General features: G+C 39.2%; 1 pseudogene; it reads right to left on the bottom strand.

The window, feature by feature from the left end:
* Positions 1–4,321: 4,321 nt before the first annotated feature.
* LOC118662675 lies at positions 4,322–4,749 on the bottom strand (annotated as a pseudogene).
* Between the last annotated feature and the right edge of the window lie 2,908 nt (positions 4,750–7,657).

Here is a 7,657-nt window from a genome sequence, read left to right as displayed (position 1 = left end):
CCCTGAGAAGACTAATGAGGCTGTCTGACACACATTCTAGCCAGATCTGGAGAGGCTCAGCTAGCACTGGGATGACTTTGGTATTTTTTTATTTCATTGTAGGCACATGTTTTGTAAAATCTCTCATTATTTTCAGACTGGCAATTTCAGGCACTGTGACACAGAGCACATCATTTGTTTAGTATCAATACAGCATTTGTTTCTCATTTCGTTTCCAAAGTTGGCTACTGCTACTTAAAAAGGATGTATTTTTGATAATGAAAGAAATGGTCTCTCTCCCTCCTGGAAAGGGCCTTCCTGAGAATTGTCTGCCTAACGAAGACAGGGAATGTCTCTCAAATTTGCAACAGTGGAAAAAGTGATATGTCCATCATCACTCTGGACCAAAATCCTGATTCCTAAAAATTAATAAATGTTTGTTTTCTTTGTTTTCCTCACCCGCCAAATGTCTTTCCCTCAACCTTACTGACTTCCACTGCTAACCTTTGTATCTCAGCTCTCACTTTCAAACCCTGCTCATTCTTCACACTCAATCAACACATCACCTCCAGTGTTAAACCTTCTTTGCTCCTTAAGTATGCTTATATTCATTTTTATCTTTTTTGGTAATTGTGTACTTCATGTCCATTATCCTTACTAGTGAAGAAGGCTGAGACAATATCTTATTCATATTTGTATCTGGTTAGCAATGTTTTCATACCTGCTGAATTATTTTATACTTCTCTGTTACTTATGAAAGAATCCACTAAAACCATTGAGCAGGTCCTTTGTGTGAAAATCCTGAAAATATATATGCTATGATATTTGCAATATTCTTGGACAGACTAACACACTAAATGTTGTTACATGCAGAGTAATTATGTCATTATTTGAAACCTGTCAACCGAATGTAGTCTACCCCATTAACACCAGGAATAAATTGAAGGATTAAGCCAAGAGATGGGCTGAAGAGGTAAAACCCCAAAGTATATGCATGCAGAATGATATATTCCCAGAAACAAAGTAATGTCTCAGGGACAAGATGTTATTAAAATAGTCCTTAGGTGTGTTTCTACATTAATCTATGGGTCTGTTGGAAATATTCATGCTGATGGGTCTTTTAGTTTTGCATAATTTCTCTGTAATGGAGGTGGCCCAGAAAACAAGGCACTAGTGCACACGTAATTATAATACGTGCAGCAGAGTGATATCTCAGTGTGATCAACTATAGGATAATCTTGGCAGGCTGATGAAAATAGAGTAGGGGAAGTGAGATATTCTTCTTTGTTGGGTCTAAAAGAGGTTTGGAGGCCTGTATTTTTAATTGAGGGGGTGGGTGATGGTCAAAAATTTTAATCTGTTGAAGATAAGATTACCCTCACCACCACCACCACCATCACCACCACCACCAGAAATACAAGCATAAAATATCAGACAATGTAGTGAAAGGCAGAGGGCTAAGGGAAGAGCAGCCCCAGAGGAAGGTTTTGTTAGATGGAACTATGTCAGTGGACTCTGGGAACAATATCCAAGAATACCCAGTTTTCCTTATCTCATCCCTAAGTCTTTAGAAAGGTTTGCCAAATCTTTAGCCTGTTGAATGTTGTTCTTGGAGGAATGAAGGAAGGAGTGTATAGCCAGCCATACCTGGGATAAGGGGAAACAAGGAGAGCCAAAGCAATGTGGAACAGGAGAGCAAGTGTGAAGCAATAAAAAGGAGCCTTAGAGAGACCAGAGACAAATAACTACCATGAATGTTTAGTTTACCTGGCCGAACACCTACTCAGTGCTATCTGGTGATAAAGCTGTAAACAGTGAATCAGTGCCAGGGATTAACTGATAGTAACTGGATGTCACGGGGAAGATGACCTCCTGAAGGCTGGAAAACTGGGGGACATTTTATTTTATTTCCATAACCAGAGGAAATAGACAAAACTCTGGGAACACTGGTCATCCACTCCTTTTCTCTTAAATGGTCAGGCCATAAGTAGGAAACCTGAGACCATCATGGAGGAACTAATATTAAATAATATAATTGGCTGACTGCAAGGAGGCAGGTGACATCTCAGAGTGGATCCCTCTGAGACTGATATTGACATAGACTGGAGAGTGGAGAGATGTGGAAACCTGGAAGTAAATTTCTTCCTGAGAAGCCCAGGAGAAATTAATCAGCAGCCCCATCAGTGCAGATGTCTGCTCATTTCATCAGGTAACAGGTAAATACAAAACAAAACTTGAAATAGTGAGGCAATATGTAATAAGAAGTTCATATTCTTCTTTACATGTTTTGCATATATATTAAAATATATTATATATAATATTAATATATATTAATAATAATATTATATATAATATTACATAAAATATATTAAATGTATATATAAATATTAATATATTTTTATTGATTTCAGAGAGGAAGAAAGAGGGAAAGTGAGATAGAAACATCAATGATGAGAGAATCATTGATCCGCTGTTGCCTGCATGTCCCCCTACTAGGGATCTAGCTCACAACCTGGGCATATGCCCTGACCAGGAATAGAAACATGACCTCCTGGTTTATAGGTCCATGCTCAACTGCTGAGCCACAGCAGCTGGGCAGATGATCATATATTTTTATAGTTTGGCCTAAAGCAATTGGGTTTGCTCAACTGGGTGGGAAAACCTCTAAGTCCAGACTTCCTCCTGGCTTTAATGGCGGTGGCCTTTGGTGTTGTGATTTTTCCAGCTCAGGCTCTGGCGAGGTCTGGTCGGCACAGATGCTCTCCCCTGAAAGTGCTCAGATGAGCCAAAGCGAGAGGCTGCTGGCTCTGCACATGGGAGCTGCATGATGGTGGAAAATTGGACGTAATTTCATTCCTGCCATCCAAACCAAATGACCTTTAAAACTCTGCATATGGATTCCTAGTCCCTTTTTGATTGTTATGGTTTTCAGATGCATCTGTGGGCACTTGTGGAGATACAAAGCAGGTGCTATTGTGCTGTCGGTAAAGGTTTTGTCGTCTCGTAGAGAGAGCCCTGAGTTTGCAGGTTTAAATCTTGGGTTTGAGTGCCATTTCTGCTTGGTAAACATGTTGGTATTGGAAAATTGCCCTAGTTCTGACCCTTAGAGTCCACATGTGTATAATAAAATAGTAATATATTTTACAAAGCAAATAAACCTTGCTGCTCACCTGGGCTCTGATAAAAAAAAACACCAAAAAAAACACCAAAAAAACCCCCACAACACTTCAGGACCTTATGGCAACTTCCTATCTGCAGGACACGGTCTAAATTACAAAACTGAGTGTTGGGAGATCCTCTCCATACCCCTCTAACCTTACTTCTTACTCCCTGTCTTCCACCCCTTCCTATCAAAAGGCTCCCCTTCCCCAGCCATGCATCCTTGTTTCCTGTCCTTGCTTTAGCTGCCAGTGTTCTCTGGGACTAAAGCAGAACTTTTCTTCCCTTTTCTTTGGTCAGCTTGATATCACTAGATCCATTTGGGGCCTTTAACTCTTATCTCTTTCATTTAAGCCTCTCTACTTATCTTGCCTTTTTTTTTTTTTTTTTTTTTTTTTAAATCAAGCTCCCAAATAGAAAAAAACATGTTTCTTTTGAGTTCTTTTGGAGTTAAGAGTTTTTGTTTTCCAACATGTAACATGGGGCGTGGCACACAAAGATGCTTAAAGCTTTTGTTGAATAGATGAATAGGGGAATGAGAAATCACAGGATCATAGATTCATAATGCTCGTTCTATATTGTTTACTGCCCCAGCCTTTGACACCCACTATAGCATCAACATCAAGAACAATGAGCTGAGATAATGAGGAGCTCACAACTTAGTCTTCCCCTTTTCAGAAAACCCCCACCCACTTAGCCTCGTTGTGGGATCACTTCTTTCCAAGCTACCTTCTCCAACACCTTCTCCTATAACCCCAGCCTATCGGTCTAAACTTTAAGCTACATGGAAATGTTTTCTTCAGCATGGGCTACGTACACAATAGTATTCTTTCCTCCCAAGATGAGAGAGAACAAGCCAGGCCTGAAGTAAACACCACAAACGTGGGTGGGTTTGAATGCTGCCTGCTTCCTCGCCAATGTACATATGTGCATCCATGTCCTGCTCACTTCAACCAGTGTATTGCCTGCCTGGCCCCGGAAGGCTTTGGAGATTTTGTTCTTGACTTAGAACTTAAAGGGTTGGATATTGTTCTTCCAGGAAAGGAAAAAAAAAAAGTTGGAGAAGAATAGGTGATAGGTGAAGGAATAAACTCATCAGAACAGAAGGGGAATTGTGAGTGCATATAACTGCTACCCTTTAAAAATGTTCAGATTAAATTAATTAAACATTAAATAATTTTCCCAGTGTTCCATACAATTTTATTTTCTGCCTTCAACCATAATAATATGATATCCAAATTTTGTCTTAACTGGAGGGTCTGGATACACAGGCTTGTCCAGCCCACTTACAAGCAAAGCAAATGTTGCTTTGAAATGGTCCCACCATGGACCCTCTGGTCAGCCAACCTCAGTCACCCCCTTGCCTGGCTTTATCTTCACCATATTGTGTGGCCATTTCATTGCATATTATTTCAGACTTTAATGTTTCAAGGCTTCCATGATTTTTCCATGTTTTTCACACAAATTTGTCTGACCTTTACTGCATTGCCGTCACCTTTGGGACCCTGAGACTCCTTGTCAGAACTGTCACTCCCAAATGCTGCTCCCCCTTTTCCACCCTTTTCCAGAACCGCTTTTTCCTTTGGGAGGCATCTAGGAAACTTGATGTTGAACTCTCAACTGTCTAAACATTAAATAATTTTTAATGAACTTTCTGGTGCCTTTCTGTGGAAATCTAGAATCTAGGTATCAAAGCTTAACATCTAGTTATCTGCACAATTACATCAAATTGGACTGTGCAGCTCTTCATAAATTGACCACAGATAGTGCAAAAACCTTTGTCACTTGACAAGTCTATTTTCTAGGATATGCAGCAAATCCTTGTTAAGACTAAGGCTATATTTTCACAATGCCGAAAAACTCATCAAATTAATTCCCAAAGCAGTCACTCAAGATATTTGCCTCATGAATTAAGAAAAGCAATTGTTGATGGACGTATTTGAACCTCTCAATGAGCCCTTTGTGTGCTGTATAGGCACAGCCTTAGAAAAAGCTACATGTGTGAGTTAGAGGAAAAAATTATTCTTGTAGCCACAATTCATCATATCATAACAGTGTTGAGACTCCTGACAAAAGTCTAGCTGAACCAGGGAAATAAATGATTCATGAAACACAGCGAATTCTCCAGAGATCTGAGATATTTGGAAGGATGACCTTGTATGACCCACATCATATTGAACATCTATTGGGGCAGTGCACACCTCTTTGTTTTATTTGATACCTAGAAACGAAAAACACAAATCCATCTTTCAAAACCCACAGAGCAGTCGTGTGAAGCAAACAGGATGCTTCCATCACCAAAGTTTGCTTTCCTGTTCAGTATGCTCAGTGGACATCTCAGCTGTATTTTAAATTGCATTTTCTCTTACAGCAGCGAGGAAAGACATGCTTCCGTTCAGACTTGAGTTTACTTTCAATTGGTGAGAATATGTTTTTTGTGTTTTTATTTTTCTTTTCTTCTTTTTTTTAAATGTGAGCTTCACTGAATGTACAGAGCAATTCAATTTATTTTCGTCAGCTCCATTTGCCTGTCATTCTATATCCTTGAAATGAAGGATGCTAGGGAATCAGGCAACATATTTTAAGCTATTATCAGGTTCTGCAATGTGACTTTCAGTGGTCTAATATAGGCTATGTGCATATTTCAGTTTTAAGTAGCTTGTTTCGGAAATGGGTTCGTGTACAAATACTGTTTCATTGATGCCCACTTACTCACTGGTTATAGAGGACAAATATTTTTAAATTTATTTTAATGAAGGAATGCTGGATTTGATTAAATATTAAAATCTTAGCCCACAAAAATTATTTTTACTAGTGAAGGTGTCAGAGGTTCAGTAGTTAATTTGGGGGAAAGTACTTTAGAAGGGAAAAGGGCATTTCATAATTCTCTAAAAATGCTCCATAAAGAATCAAAATCACTTAAATGGCTAATGGATATATTCATGTCAGCGTCATGAAAGACTTAATCACTAGGGTTTGATGAATGAAACTGTGTGCTTGGTGCCACCTCATTCTACTCATCTCAGTTACCATTTGGAGTTGGAACTTTTACTTCTGAGTGTCCTCTGGGTTCCATTTGCTTGGATTCCCGGCTCTTTTGTCTTCCAAATTCTAACATTGAATCTGATTGCCCAGTGCAATTCTGTGAGTTTTATTTGTTGGTGTTTTTTGTTTTTTTTGTTTGTTTGTTTTGTTTTGTGAATTGGAAAAGTACCAGGTTTAAGATCAGGATTCCAAGGGCTGCCCTTAACAGTTGTGTCATTTTGAGATATTCAGATATTTTGAGAATAGGGTTGTTGTGAGATTCAAATGAGCTAATGCATTTATAAGTGTAGGTTACAGTTAAAAAAAAACAAACACCAACAGGATAGGCCAAAAGTAGGTTTATAGTTGTTCTTATGGAAAAATAATGTAATACAATATTTAATGAATAACACAAAAATAAACTCTGTGTTTCACATACTTACAACTGTAAAACTACTTTCAACCCACCTTATATTAATAGTTTGGATTGCTCTACCCTATAGTAGGGAGTGAGTGAAGTTCAATGAAGTAACATTGGAAGAAGTATACTTGGTGACTTCTGCAAAGTAGAATATGCTTTTCAGTAACATTCAACCTAAAAGTTGTTCTCTCAGTGCCACAAGTCAGAGATATTTGTGACAGTATTTCCCAAAATATGGTTTACAGTCCAGTAGCACTTAGGAAGGTAGTTCCTAACTGATGTCATAAGAAAAACTGTTTCCACCAGCAGGGCTTACTTTTGAAATACGGACATTTAAAACTGTATGGCTCCATAAAAATGTACCACAGAGTTAGAATAAACATGAATTGTTTCATGATTCTGACCTTTGAGTCCATGGTGTTAACTTGACCCCTAGCCTTTCCCCAAGACAAATGTGTCCTTTTATTTAGCAGAAATTTATTATGAACATTGAAGTACTGAAAATCGAATTGCACTTTTCCTCCATTTTTCATGAGTCCTTTTAGTTGTTAAACTTGCTATCTTTCCTTTCCTCTGTTGACATGGCTTTTCTGGGAGGAGAGATGGTGGGGACAAGGTCCAGGCGGCCCTCCCTCAGGGTGGCCCATTTCTTGCTCTTGGACTTGGGTGATGCTGCTCTCTGCCTGCTTCACCTGTATAAGAGGACATGGGCAGTCTCTCAGTGGCAGTAATGCTCTGTCATCTTCTCACAAATAAGCATAAGTATATTAGATTTTTGAGCTCAATACTATAAGAATGAGGCTCAGCTACATCAGACAACAAAAGGCTGGGTCTGTCCCCAAGTGGAGCCAGGGAGTGGCCATTTCACGGCCAGATTACTCCTGTTGTCTTAACCTCTAAATTGTTTCCAGCTTGCCAGGATAAGATGAATTGCTGGGAGGCTGACTTGCAAATAGACAAGCCAGTCAGCCATACAGACACAGGCCATGTGGAAGGGAGGTCAGCTACGCACACTCGGCTGGCAGGCGGTGACAGGTTTTGTCGTTCCAGGTCATTTATATAAAATCAGCCACA

This window comes from Myotis myotis, unplaced genomic scaffold (assembly GCF_014108235.1).
Source record: "Myotis myotis isolate mMyoMyo1 unplaced genomic scaffold, mMyoMyo1.p scaffold_m19_p_9, whole genome shotgun sequence".
In the NCBI taxonomy this organism is placed as follows: Eukaryota; Metazoa; Chordata; class Mammalia; order Chiroptera; family Vespertilionidae; genus Myotis; species Myotis myotis.
Note: the sequence above shows the minus strand (reverse complement) of the source record. Positions and strands in the feature narration are given on the sequence as shown.